The 14985-nt window shown below is 33.9% G+C and overlaps 1 long non-coding RNA gene across 1 annotated transcript in view; it reads left to right on the forward strand.

Annotated features, from left to right (window-relative positions):
• The window catches only part of LOC129392459 (uncharacterized), a 333703-nt gene that overhangs the window by 36640 nt on the left and 282078 nt on the right, over window positions 1–14985 (forward strand). The window contains exon 2 of the long non-coding RNA XR_008618333.1: window positions 3951–4013. This is a non-coding gene — a long non-coding RNA (uncharacterized lncRNA). The remainder of the gene's footprint in view (window positions 1–3950; window positions 4014–14985) is intronic.

Consider the following 14985-nt stretch of genomic DNA (forward strand, 5'->3'; position numbering starts at 1 on the left):
CAATCTGTATATCTTCTTTGGAGAAATGTCTATTTAGGTCTTCTGCCCATTTTTGGATTGGGTTGTTTGTTTTTTTGATATTGAGCTGCATGAGCTGCTTGTAAATTTTGGAGATTAATCCTTTGTCAGTTGCTTCGTTTGCACATATTTTCTATGGTTGGGAGGAATTTTCAAGTTAGAGTTTAAATCTGGACACAGGTTGGTTCCCTTTACCAGTCACCAGAGGAAGTCTTTTTCTTTCCAGTGAACAAGGTAGGAGCACTGAGCTGATCACCAACTTACCACATCACTTTATACTTTACCAAGAAGGAAGAAAGGGGATACTCACACTGAGTAAAATATCCTCCAAATGTAGGTTCAGGTTAGCTCTGAGTGGTATGTACACGGCATGTGGTGGGGAAGGTCCACTGGGCTTGGGAATAGATGAGCTGGTTTTGAGCACTTGAGAAGTGGTGAAATTTCTCAGTCTCTCTCCTTTCATCTGCATTTCTACCTGCCCCATCTAAGTCAAGGGCCATTGTCTCTAGGCGTTTTAGGACCTTGTGAAGAATCATAAAATTCTGAGTTATGCTTATCTTATACTCATATCAGATTCTACATATGCAAGACCTGAGAACACTGATAGGGAGATTATGAGGTATAATCTAGAGTGTACAGAGGAGAGAGAAATGGGATGAATAACCATATGTGAACAGCTCCTTCAAAAACTGTATGATGGCCGAGCTCAACTTCCGGTCTCTTCTGTTTCTTTTCATCTCTCTGTTCATAGTCACTTTCAAGCCCCTCCAAAGCATAGGCATCACAAAAAGCTTCAATCAGAGAGGTACATTTCTCTGTTACAGTAAGGAGGGAAGGAACAACTTCCTGGGAATATATTGAAAACTATTAAGTTAGTGTTTTTTTTGCACTTTCACATTTTTAAAAGAAAATAGTACCCCATAAAATCTACTGTGGATGGTGAAGTTTGTTAGATGAGGCATTACTTGAGAAAAAAACTAAATATGTAAAGTCTGACTTAGAAGGCCAAGAACTAAACACAGGAGATATAAGTGATGTGAAACCTAATTTACATTGGGAAAAATCATCATGTGTGGATTTGTGTTACTAGTAAATTAATGTAATTTGTGACTGACCTCTTACTTTTTAAATAGTTTTTCACTGGATTAAAAAGGGCAAATTGTCCTTTGAGCTATAAATCAAGGAGTGCTGAAAAATGGAGTAGAGTGTTAGGAACTACAGGTTGAGTATAAAAGCCACTGACATCTGTAAGATTTCCTTGTAGGCAAATTAAAGTGGGTGGTAAAGGTTCTGAACATAACAGATCAACTTTGAGGAGGGTCTCACTTTGAGAAGAGATTCAACATGAATTGAATCAAGTATAAGAATTAGATCAGGATTAGTTGGAGTAATGACTAAAACATTTGGGTTTATAAGTCCTAGTAGTTGCTAGGTATCTCCTGTACTAATTATCTACCGAATTAAAAAAAAATAATAGTAATGCTGGTTAATGTTTTTGTTTTTAGGTTCAATATAATTGTCTTTAATTTTTTTCTTTTTTAAAACAAATTCTAAATTTTAAAACAGATTAAGTCACTACAAAGTTCCCATATATCCTCTACATATTTTCCCTATTGTTAACATCTTATATTTGTATGTTTGTATGGGATATTTCTTGCAATTTTGAATCAATATTGATATGTTATTTTAACTGTAGTCTATAATTTATTCTAATTTCCTTAGTTTTCACCTAATGTCCTTTTCTTCTTTGGGGATCCCTTCCAGGATATGACATTATATTTAGTCCTCATGTGTCCTTAGGCTCCTCTTGGCTGTGATAGTTTATCAAACTTTCCCTGTTTTTGGTGACTTTTGACAGTTTTGAAAAGTACTGGTCAAGTATTTTGTAAAATGCTCCTCAGTTGGGAGTTACCTGATGTTTTCTCTCTATGATTAGACTGGGGTTGTAGGTTTTTGAGAAGAAAACTAAAAAGGTAAAGTGCCATTTTCATCACATCATGTCAAGGGTACGTACTATCAACATGACTTAGTACTGTCCATATTTACCTTGGTCAGTTGGCTGAGTTAGTGTGCCAGGTTTCTTTTCTATAAAGTTGCTCTTTCTCCCCCTTTTCTATACTGTACTTTTTGGAAGGAAGTCACTATGAACAGCTCACATCTAGCATGTGGGAATTTATGCTTCACCTCCTTGAGGGCAGAGTACTGACACTAATTATTTGGAATTTTTCTGTGTGGGAGATTTATCTATTCTCCCTTATTTATTGATTGATATTTATTTTTTTCAATTATTTATCTATATCAGTATGGACTCATAGATTTATTTTTTGTTTTGGATTATAAGCCAATGCCACTTATTTTGTTGATAAAATTTTCCAACCTGACAATTGGGGACTTTTTCAGTTGTCTGTTATGTCTCTTTGCCTACTCCATTGTTTATTAAAAAGCATTTTTTTACTTTCTGGCACTACAAGATGCTCTAGGATCATCTTATATATTTTTTATCTCAGTCCTAGAATCAGCCTTTCTCCAAGAAACCCTGATTTTTTAAAATTGGAATATGGTATTAGAAAACAAGATCTGGATGATAGGTGTGCTTATTGCTGCTGGGGTATCATTATTTCTAGGCCCTCTGTACTGACAGAGCAAGGGGTTATATGTGTATATACTAACCCATGTATATACATATTTCTATAATTATTTCTATATGTAATCATCTGTATCTATACCAAGCTAAACATGAGTTCATACTGACATCTCCAATGCTAATCTATTACCACATGGCTCATTCTGGCCTCCTTCTCTTTCTTGTCTGTAATCTCCCACAACTACAGTGAGAAACCTGGCTCCCAACATCCAACATCTAATTACTTAATTGTTCAATTCCAGTATATATGTATAGCAGTATCAAAATTACTGATATCCTCATGAGAATCAACTTTACCAACACACAGTGCTTATGTAACAGTTTATTTTGCCTAGAGTCTTTTAGACTCCATTCATTTCCAGAGTTACTTAGGTCATCTTTTCCCCCCAGCCCCTGCAGTGAGTTTGCTTCATACATTTGTAATAGTTATATTTATTTCATACATTCATGATATAATTAGTTTTATCACATTCTGCCTTCCATCCAGGAATACACTGACCTCCAAGTAGATTTTAAAATTTGCATACAGTAAGGTTCACTCTTTATGTTATAAAGTTCTATACATTTTGACAAATGTGTGCTATCATATATCTGCCATTATAGTATCATACAGATAGTTATACCATCTTAAAAATGTGCTTAATGTGTTCAAACCTCACCTAACGCCCTCCCTGCCTCAAACCCCTGGAAACCATTGATCTTTTTACCATTGCTATTGTTTTGACTTTTCCAGAATGTCATATAATTGGTGTTTTCTTTCTTTATAAGCATAATTATTAGCTTACATTTATTAAGTATTCACCAGGTGGTTGTCCCTATGTTATGTGCTCTTCAGGTACCATCTTTTTTTGGTTCTCAGACCATATGATGGTGGTACAATTATCATCCTTAATTACTGGTGTGGAAGCACAGGATGGCTAAATACTACTCCTAAAGTTGTATACAGCTAGTAAGAGATCTTGTCAATTTGACAAGGGCTATTTGGCTCTGAAACATGTACCCAACCAATATGTTATGCTGCTAAATTCATACTCAGAACTGAGAAAATAAGCAACAGGATGCCTACTTCAAAATGCTCCTTCATTTTGACAGTTCCATGCACAAAACATTGGGGCTTCTTTAAAACTTCAAACATGCATTACTTTAATAGAAAAGCATGTTTATACTAAAAAGTAAGGAAGGACAGTAGAAGAAAGGGAGGAAGAAAGGAAGGAAATCATATCAAGTCCAGGAACAGGATCAGTGACTCTGTTAGATTCTACTAAAAGCCATACGTTTCCCCCTGAAGGTGCATGGGAGTGACCATTCTGCTAGCTCAGAGCATCCCTCAAGTTCCACCCATCTGGAAAAAGTAAGTTCAGAGGGACACATTTACTTATGCCTTTTTCCCTAAAGGGGACTGCAGTGTTCGACAGGAACATAGCAAATGTTTAATGTTTTAGCTCTGTATGTTCTTTGGTAATGTGGCTATTAATATAGATTCCTAACTATGATTCATGTCATGTTTTTGTCTTCTTCCAAAACCTCAATAAGAATCTTCCACCATGCTTCCCATCGGACCCCTTAAAGTTAGACATGAGATGAATTATTAATTGTTGTTAAAATAAAACACTTTTTTGATATTTGAGAATGTTTTAATGTGAATTTAACTATGTACTGATGGGTAAACAATCCATTCTGAGTATTTAGATGTGTCTTAGAAGCCTAGAATAAAAAAATTTTAATGATCATTTAGGAATCAGATGTCTGTTTTCTGGAAGAAAGGAAAGCATTCTCGCCAGAAAAAATATTATCCTTCTTGTAGCAAATGGTGGCAACGTGTTAGGTTGTACAAATTTATTTGCAAATTTTCCCTGTGAGGCTATAAAAACACAGGTGAAATTTCGATCTAGCTATTTTTATCGTGAACTGGCTCTATCAATATGGTACCCAATGAAAGAAAGTGTTGGGAATTGCCTTATTCATTAGCAAGAAGCTTAGATTTATTCTAAGATTTCTTGAAGATACTTATTATTTTCCTAGGGCTGTAACAAAGTACCACAAACTGGGTGGCTTAGCTTAAACAAGAGGAATTTATCTTCTCACAGTTCTGGAGGGTAAATATTTACTATCAAGGGGTCAGTAGGGTTGGTTCCTTCTGAGGGCTGTCGAGTAGACTATGTTTCAGGCTTCTCTCCTAGGTTTTGGTGACTTGTGACAATTTTTGACATTCCTTGCCTTGTAGATGTATCACCTTAATCTCTGCCTTTATCTTCACATAGCATTCTTCCTTCATATAGTCTTCCCTCTGCAAATGTCTCTCTGTCCAAATTTCCTCTTGGTAAAAGGACAACAGTTATATTGAATTAGGGCCCATCCTAATGACCTTGTTTTAACTTGATTACCTCTGTAAAGACCCTACGTCCAAATAAGGTTACATTCTGAGGTACTGGAGGTAAATATAGGTGATATTGAAGATCTAAATGAAGGTCATTCTATTAGTTCATCAGACTGACTATGTGGTCAAAATGCAAACTACATGAAGTTGATTTAGAAGATTTAGTGCCATTCCAGGCACATATTAATAGCCAGAGGTTAGAAGATGAAAAAGACCTAATCTGTAACCATATGGTTCTTTGTGGGAAAGACACCCATTAAAATACTTTGTACTATATGGTAAATCATAAGAAAAAGTTCTGGCCAGAAGGAGAGAGGGATGAGGTGATTTTTTCAAGATTAAGTAAGAGTTATCTAGTTAAATGAGGAATGGTGGTCAAGGTAGAGGACATATTATCAGGAAAGGCACAGAGGTGAGAAATGTAAGGTATGTCCATGGAAATGCCACAGTTCAATATTATTACTAAGATGTAAAATAAGAAGTGGAGAATAATAGATTCAAAAATGCTGATTAATGGTTGCATTTGGAAGAAAAGAGGGATACAGCATTTTATTACACTTGCTGGATTTTATACTTTATTTAGGATTTTTGTGTTTATGTTCATGGGAGATATTTTTCTTTATTTTTCTTTTCTCATACTGTTCTTGTTTAGCTTTTTGTTTTAATCAAATTATAGTAGACTCATAAAATAATTTATTTGGATAGTTCCTGCTTTTAAAAATTATTTAGAAGAGTTTGTAATACTGGAATTATCCATTCTTAAATTTTGGTAGAATTACCTGTGGCACCATCCATGCTTTTGGTCTGGGAAGTTTTTATATTTCTAATTCAATTTCTTTGGTGTGTCTAGGCCTATTTAAGTTTCTGTTTCTTCTTGATCAATTTTGTTTGTTCCTTTTATCTATGCTTTCAAATGTATTAACATAAAGTTCATTGCATCTTATCTCCTTTTTAATCTCTGTTGTATCTCTAATTGTGTTCCCTTTGTCATTTCAAAAGGTGTTTACTTTTGCCTTGCCTCTGTTTTCTTGATCACCCTTGCCAGAGGTTTGTCAATTTTATTTGTCTTTTCAAAGAATGAAGTTGGCTGTGTTGATGTTCCCATCATATGTTGCATTACATTTCCTTAGGTTTTCCTTTTCTTTTTATTATTTTCTTCCTTCTGCTTCTTTGTGTTTCTTCTGTTCTCTTTGTATCAATCAGGGTTGAATTGCTTAGATTGTTTATTTTCAGCCTTTCTTATTTTCTACTGTCTGGACACAGTTCCAGTTTTACATTTATTATGTTGTTCTTTGATCAATGACTCCCATTTTAGACTATATGCTTCCTTAATTTGGAGACCATTTCAGTTTTTTTATTGTAGTTTCATATCTAACATTTTGCACAGTGCCTGACTCATAATAGTGGCTCAGTGAAAATGTGCTGAATGGGTGAATGTTTAGTATGATTTGTAAACTGCTCCACACTATACACATTATTAATATATTTATCTGAGCTGAAGATAGTCCAGTAGCTTGGAGTATATGAGAATATCAATGCAACTGTCTAAGAAAAGTTATAGACCAATATTTTTGAGAGATATTTTCATTTATAACCTAAGGGAATAAAAATATCTTCATACAAACACTGTCTGAACTGCTGAGTGTTACAAAAACAGGAAAGTCAGTCACCAAAAGTGTTTATGAAGTCAACCTGAAGACTGTCATTGCCTTTATGCTTCAGTGAAGTGTATGTGAAGGAATTCTTTATCAATAGGATTGTGATGCAATTTTAAATTTTAACACAGTAACAAGAAATTTTCCTTAATTTCTGTCAAAAGATAAATATTTGGAGTCAGATCTAAGTTCAAATGCCAGCTGTGTTCCCTAGCTACCTCTGCGACTTCAGGCAAGTGACTTTACCCCTCTGAGCTTCAGTTCTCCAATGCAGACAATGGGGATAAAAGTACTTCCCTCTCTCCCTGTATTGTTGTGAGGATTAAATGAGATAATGGATGTAAAGTGCTTACCATAGTGTCTGGAACACGGCAGGTACTCAGTAAATATTGTTAGTGTTGTTGCTGCTATTACATGTGTGATATGTATACCTTATGCTTCTTATACCTAATGCCCGACACATTGTAACCCTAGTGCCTAGCCTGAGCATGGTTGCAGAATTGAACTAACATCCTCATGTTGGTGATGGTAGATAATTTAAAAAAAAAAAAAAAAGGAGCTATGGAAGAAAGGAATTCAGGCTTTGTAATTGTCAGCCACAAGGTTCAAATTCAAGTTAAAAGAATGTAATGGGTAAAGAATATTTCCAAATGTCTCCTACACAGGGAGATGGACTTAACCATTAAAACTGAGGCATTAGCAAAAATATTCAGGGAAATAGGATGAACATGTGCAATAAAAAGGTGATCTTTTCTATTGTTCGGGTAAAAATAGGCACGCTCATTGGGAAAACTTGTCATCTAAAATTGCTTTCATACAAACAGCTCTGTGGGATCTTTTTATAATGCCTGTAATGAGAAAACTGGATTGGAATCATGCTATTATGAATGTATTCATAACAGATAATGTATAACATTACTTGACTTCTGGAATGACACAATGTGGGGAATAATTAGCTATATTACAGTGTGCCTCTCTTCTGCTTAGATCATGTGGATCTGCTTTATCAGAAGGTCAGTGGCAATGCTACTTCTATTGAAGAATTTTCATTTCTTTAAAAAAAATAGAAAATGACTTTCAATAATGACATAAAACATAAATATAAAAATCTGCATTTACTATAGCTAGTATAAGACATTTTTTGCACCAAATACTGTTGTAATTTAGGCTGAATAATGCCAGCTATTTTGCTACTCTGCTGAAGTCCTCTTTTTTGAGCCTACAATGAACCTGTAATACTTATGGAAAGAGTTACCATAGCAACCTATATTGATGTCACAAGCTCAGGCTTCTGACTTCATTGCATAATGCAGTAGCAACTGGATTTGCAGCAGAAACACCCTGCTAAAGAACAAGTATCTTGGTTCACAGCAAAGAGAACAAAGGAAAACAGCAAGTTCTAGGGGGTTGAATGCTGGATTGTGAGTTAGAATGTCTGAGTTCTTATTTTAATCCTGCTTCTCACTTGTTGCCTTGTTTTGAGTAATTGTGTTTACATGTGTGCACTGAGGTTTGAAGCAAGAAATCTCCCATCTATGGGGTAGGCATAGAAGAGAAAACTCATTACTTAATGTTTTAGCATTTGGTAGACAGCTTAATAAAGCTAAAGCACCCTATAAATAACTTGGAAAGAAAGAAATTATTAATGCCTTGTAGTAGATAAACTAGCTAGCTCATAAAGATAAAGAAGACACTTTGAAATAAAAAAGCATGTGGCTAGGGTTTTTTCATTTTATTTTTTGAAATAGTAATGGGTAAAGGTCAAGATTGATGTCCTAATCTTAATTTTAGTAAGAATGTAAAGAACTCTTACATAAATATGTCAATATTATATAGCTTTATCTATTTAAAGATGTCTTTATATGTTCAGAGTAAGAGTAATCTGTATCTATTTGTGAGTATGATGCTTCTTATGGTTATACTGTATACATTAAATCATAAATGTTTCTTAATTTTACCATGCAAATATTTATCCTCATTAGAAAACAACTGAATATGGGAAATGGCTTTGCTAATTTAAAATGAAATTTCAAAAATCCTGGTGATATCTTTTTTAGAATGGCCTAATCTTTCCATTGCAGCCTATATAACCTGTTCATTATGTCAATTGGTCTGGCTTATTTTCTTTTTGTACACTAAATTTTAGAATTGAGATATAAATATTTTGAAATTTAAAAAGGCATTTAAACTAATAAACTTCCTCACCAGAAACTAAGGTGGAAACATGATAGAGCTTTTTATTTCCTCTAAGGTAAGAAGCTAGAACATTTTGATAGAACTATGGCCCTTCCACCCACTCCATCCATAAGGTTCAAAATCATTCCAAAATATCAGCAGAAATTTAACATGCTACAAAACTTCATTAACTAAATTCCGTGCTAAAAACCAACAGAAAGACACAAATAAATTGTTAAGTCTTACAAAACTTTTAAGTTACTGCTGAAAATGCAGAGCAAAGTAGAAATTGTGGCCATGTTTTCGATAAGCACTTAAATGCAATTGAGCTCCACATCATATTTGTAGCATGAGCCATTTGTAGGACTCTCAAAGTCTTGAAAAATCTTTATAAAACCAGAATTTAGTATACAGTGTTTGTATAGAATATATAAGGATAAAAACTAATTCTTTCATTATAGGCTATGTCTATCAAACTAGCTAATGTGATATTTCTTTTATTCTGGGAAATAACCTTTTTGTGTGTTTGTGTGAACTTAATTCAATAGATGTTTATTGACTTTATTGACACAAAAAGATCTTGAATAGACATAGTGAAATTTTGTAAAAAAAAAAAAAAAAAAAGGCAGGTTAGTCTCCAAATTATTTTCCCCAGTTTAAGCAAAGAGAACAAGTAGTATTGGTTACCTTCTGAACTCTACTTTGTTCCTTGCCCTGAATTCACTATTTCTTAAGTACAGCCCCTGTAAATAGCAGAGACTAAACATATGAAAAATCACAATGTCAAAGAATTATAACTATAGAACGAGCTTTAGTTAGTTCATTTTTATCAAACTGAGGTCTGATAGATTTAAATAACTTTCCCAAAGTTAATTAGTGGAAGAATCCAAACCTCAAACAACTGCTTGTTCTACCGCATCAGATTGTCCACATCCTGCCTGATGGCTTTAATCCAGAGTTACCTCTTTGATATATAGTCTGACACATAGTCCTTTTTTTTTTCAGTTAAGGTATAATTGACATATAACATTATACTAGTTTCTTGTGTACAACATGATTCAATATTTGTATATATTGCGAAATGATCACCACAATAAGTCTAGTTAGCATCCAAGCCCTTTTTTTCCTTAATTAAAAAAATGTCTTATGTCTTTTTTTCCCTTGGCAAATATCACTAGAGATCAGAGACAAATTTTATTAGTCTTTTCAAAGAACCAACTTTTGGCATTATTACTCTCATTGTCTTTTGCTGTGTAACAACCTTGAAAATTTATTGGCTTATAACAACCACCATTTTATTATCTCATGATTTTGTGGGTCAGGAATTCAGGGATAGTTTTCCTGGCTCATTCTCTTGCGTCATATGGTATTGACTGGGTTTACCTGGTGGTATTACTGGTTCTTGGTCTGGTCTGGAGAGTCCAAGATAGCTTCACTCACATGCCTGATGCCTTGGCAAGGAGAACTAGAGGGCTGAGCTCAGCCAGGTTTCTCCCTCTATCCATGTATCACAGGGCTGCTCCACACGGCCTCTCCAATGGAGTATTTATACTTCTTACATTGCAGCTTGGAATGCTAAGAATGTTCTATGGGAAGTGGAAATTGCATGTCCTCTTAAAGGCTAGACCTAGAGCTGGCAAAGCATCCCTTCTGCCATAGTCTTGGTCAGAGTCGTTGCACAACAGAGATTTAAGGGGAGGGGAAATAGACCCCTCCTATCAATGGGATGAGTGTCAAAGAATTGGGGCTATGTATTCCATCACATTGATCCCGTGTTATATTTTAGTTTCCTATTTCAATAGTCCATTCTTTCGTTAAATTTCTTCCTTCTGTTTTCTGTTTATAGTCTATCGTTCTACCCCCTACCCGACTTCTTAAGTTGGATGTTTAAATCATTAATTTCCACAATTTGTTCTAATATAAGCACTAAAATGTAAAGTTTTCCTCAAATTACTGCTTTCATTGCATTTCAAAGTAACACTATGTTGGTATTTTGCTCTTTGTTCAGTTACAAGTATTTTCAGTGTTCCATTATCATTTCTTCTGTGATCCATGAGTTATTTGGAAGTGTGGTTTTAGAATTTCAATCATATGGGGTCTTAATAATATACCCACTTGAGACTTAACAGATTTATCTATCGAATGCAATGTATGATCCTTATTTGGATCCTGACTTGAACAAACTAAGAAAACATATAAGATAATCAAGGAAATATGAACACTGACTGGATATTTTAGGAATTTTATATATTTTAAAATATATATAATGGTATTATCATTCTGTTAAAGAAAAAAATCCTTCCTTTATAGAGTTACAAATATTTATGGATGAATTTGCTTCAGAAAAATTCAGATGGGAGTGGATGAATAGATGATAAAAGATTGACTACGAGTTGAATAATCATTGAATCTAGATGAAGGATACATGAGCATTCAACATATACTACTTCATTTACTCGTGCATGTGTTAGAAATTTTTCATGAGAAGATGTTAAAAATTCATCTCTTTAAATAATGATTTCTGATTTAACTGCTTTGTGGCTAGAGAATGCAATATATATACAAGTACACAAAAACACACACCACATAGACTATTTATACTCTCTCTGTATAATGTAGAACATATATATATTCACACACATATACATTGTATGTAAGATGAGTCTTGCTTTATGGATTAATGTATTCATTTTGATAAATGTATCATGTGCTTGAGAAGAAATCTATCTATCTTCATTAAATCAAGTTTGGTAGTCCAAAATATTCATATTTTTATAGACTTTTTTCTGCTTGAACTATCAATAATTGAAAAAGGTGTGTTTCATTCTTATATTATCATGATGATTATCAATTTTTCTCTGGAGTTCTTGAATGTTTTGCATTGTGTAATTTGAGATAGGGCCATATTACATACCTAGTTGTTAAATCTTACTGTAATTTGAAACTTTAGGTAGTATCACTTGTTCTTCCTAATAATGTTTTTTTATCTTTAAGACTCTTTTTATATTATTAATATAGCTCTCCCCAGCTTTCTTTGGGCTATTATTTTTTGGACATATCTTTCAACAATTTTCTCTTTATATTTTAGGTGTGTCTAATGTAGAATTTTTTTTTTTTTTTTAAAGAAGATGAGCTATAAATTTCATGACATGCATATACTGTATTTGGGCAACAAAAATATTCCCCCATAGAACTGGTAATAGTCATGGCTCTAGAATTTCATTTTTTTTAATGGTGGTATTCTAAACCTGTCATTCAAAGAAACATGAAGCTTGAAGCTTCTTTTTTTTTTTTTTAATGGAAATGCATTTCTTTTATTTATTTATTTATTTAACTTTACTTTTGGCTGTGTTGGGTCTTCATTTCTGTGTGAGGGCTTACTCTAGTTGTGGCAAGTGGGGGCCACTCTTCATTGCAGTGCGCGGGCCTCTCACTATCGCAGCATCTCTTGTTGCGGAACAGAGGCTCCAGACGCGCAGGCTCATTGTGGCCCACTCATGGGCCTAGTTGCTCCGCGGCATGTGGGATCTTCCCAGACCAGGGCTCGAACCCGTGTCCCCTGCATTAGCAGGCAGATTCTCAACCACTGCACCACCAGGGAAGCCCTAATGTAGAATTTTTATGTTTAGCCTTAAAATTTCTGTCTTTAACTGGCAAGTTTGGTCTATATATCAATACATAAATATTGTGATTAGTGATATATATTTACTTATTTCTATGATCTTCATTTATACTTTCTGTTTGTTTTTTTCTATGCTTCTTCCTCCCTCCCTCCCTCTCCCTCTTTCTTTTTTTTCTTTCTTTCCTTTTTTCTTTCTCTCTTTCTTTCAAATTTGCTTGTTTTATTATCTAATTATCTTACTTTACTGATTAGAAATGATATATTCTAACTTATTTTCTTTTATAATTTTGACATTTTAAGGGGGTGTCCACTAACTTAACAATGACTAAATTTAATCAACCATTTATACCTTCCCCTTTCTGAACAATACAAGGGTTCTGGAACAATTATTCCAATCATCTTTTCTGACTTCCATGCTATTATTACTCTTTAAGTTCTATCATTTAACTTCCCAAATTAGACATTTTATATTATTTATTATTTTATAAGACACAGTTTATATAGATTTATCTATATGTTTACCAATTTCTGCTCACCTTTCTTCTTAGATCTTCTTTCTGGGATTTTTTTTTTTTTCAGAAGTATATCTTTCAGAAATTTCTTGTGAAAGTATACTGTCTTTCTCTCAGATTTTGTTCATTTAAAAATGTTTGAAATATATTTAATTCATTCTCAATCCTGAAGAAATTTTGATGGATACAAAATACTAAGTTGAGTTATTTTCTTGAAATAATTTCTTGAAGGCATAATTCTATGACTACTGGCTTTCATTGTGGCTATTGAAAGCCTGCCTTTAGATAGTTATCATTTCTTTGCAGAAGAAATGACTATTTTTTAGATCTCTTAAGCTGTGGTGTTCTGAACTTTTACTACAATATGTGTAGGTATGGATATCTTTCATATATCTTTCAGAATCTTCCATCAGTTCTGAAAAATTCTCAGACATTATGTCTTTGAATATTTCCTCTCCTCCATTCTTTCTATTACTACTTTATGAGACCTTCTCATTCAGTTCTTCAAGTCTATTTATCTTTTAATTTCATACATTGCATTTCCTTTTCTCTGTCTGCTTCATTCTGTGTGCTTCCTTTAGGGTAATCTTTTAATTTCCTAATTCTGTCTTCAGCTTTATCTAAGTTGTTAGTTTACTTATAGAGAAACTTTATAATTTCAATGATTATGTTTTCATTCTAAAAACTGTGTTTTTAACAGTAGCTTGATCTTTTAAAAATAATTTCATCTTGGCTGTTTCCTTTTTTGAATTTATTATTTGTTTCTTTCAATATTTTATTTAGAATTATTTCATATTTTATTTTTTAATCTTTATTGGAGTATAATTGCTTCACAATGTTGTGTTAGTTTCTGCTGTACAACAAAGTGAGTCAGCTATATGTATACATATATCCCCATATCCCCTCCCTCTTGCGTCTCCCTCCCACCCTCCCTATCCCACCCCTCTAGGTGGTCACAAAGCACTGAGCTGATCTCCCCGTGCTATGCAGCAGCTTCCCATTAGCCATCCATTTTACATTTGGTAGGGTATATATTGTCAATGCTACTCTCTCACTTTGTCCCATTTATAGATGGTAATTCTACAATTTGAAGTTATGGGGGTGGTTTTAAATATGTTGTATATTTTTTCTGCTTATTCATTGCTGTGGTGAACACTCTCCTTGTGGGTTTACTCAGTTTTTATGATGACTTCATAATCTATGGAAATCCTTGGGGTTATAATCGAAATACTTTCCTCTAAGGACTATTGAGTTTGGTTTGCCTGGATTCCCTGGTTGCTACTGACCTAGGTCCATCCATTTTGTTCAGCATCAAGGGTCTCATTCTAATGTTGGACTTTTAGATTCTGTTCACCCAACCCTGAGTCAGGCTTAGTATCTCAGTACCAGCATCTCATAGTAACCCCAGATTTTATTTTTTCTTGCTCCTCTCCTCTCCAGCTTCAACTCATGGTGCTCTCTCTCTCTGGTAGTATATCCCTGAGGTTTTTCCTTACTTTCTTCTGGATCCAGAAGAATATTTTCAAGATTGTGGGCTGTAGTCTATCCAATAACCAGATATATTTTAGCCTTTGTGTCTTATCCAAATTATCTGGAATACTACTTTTTCCAACCTTCTGTCGGTTGATTTGAATTGTGGTCATTGTTTCCCTTTATCTGGTCTGGCATGCACCATAGTTTATAAAAATTGTCAAATTTTCCAACTTTTAAGGGAAAACTCAATATTTTCTAACACTGATACATATTTTACCCTTAAAACTTTTTTCTTTGGTCATTTCTATAGTTTTAGGAGTATAGAGTTGTTGAACAAGTAACACAAAATAGTGTTCTTTGAATTGGAAGTCCATATATTGTGTTTTAAGGATAAGGCTTGAGGGAGAAATTCTAGTGAAAAATAGCATAAAAGATGAAACTGAGTTTAATGTTGACGGATTGATGGAGGAGGGGAGTCACTTAATGTTACATTTATCAAAAGAAGAAAA

The sequence above is a fragment of the Physeter macrocephalus genome, chromosome 10, assembly GCF_002837175.3.
Source record: "Physeter macrocephalus isolate SW-GA chromosome 10, ASM283717v5, whole genome shotgun sequence".
NCBI lineage: Eukaryota > Metazoa > Chordata > Mammalia > Artiodactyla > Physeteridae > Physeter > Physeter macrocephalus.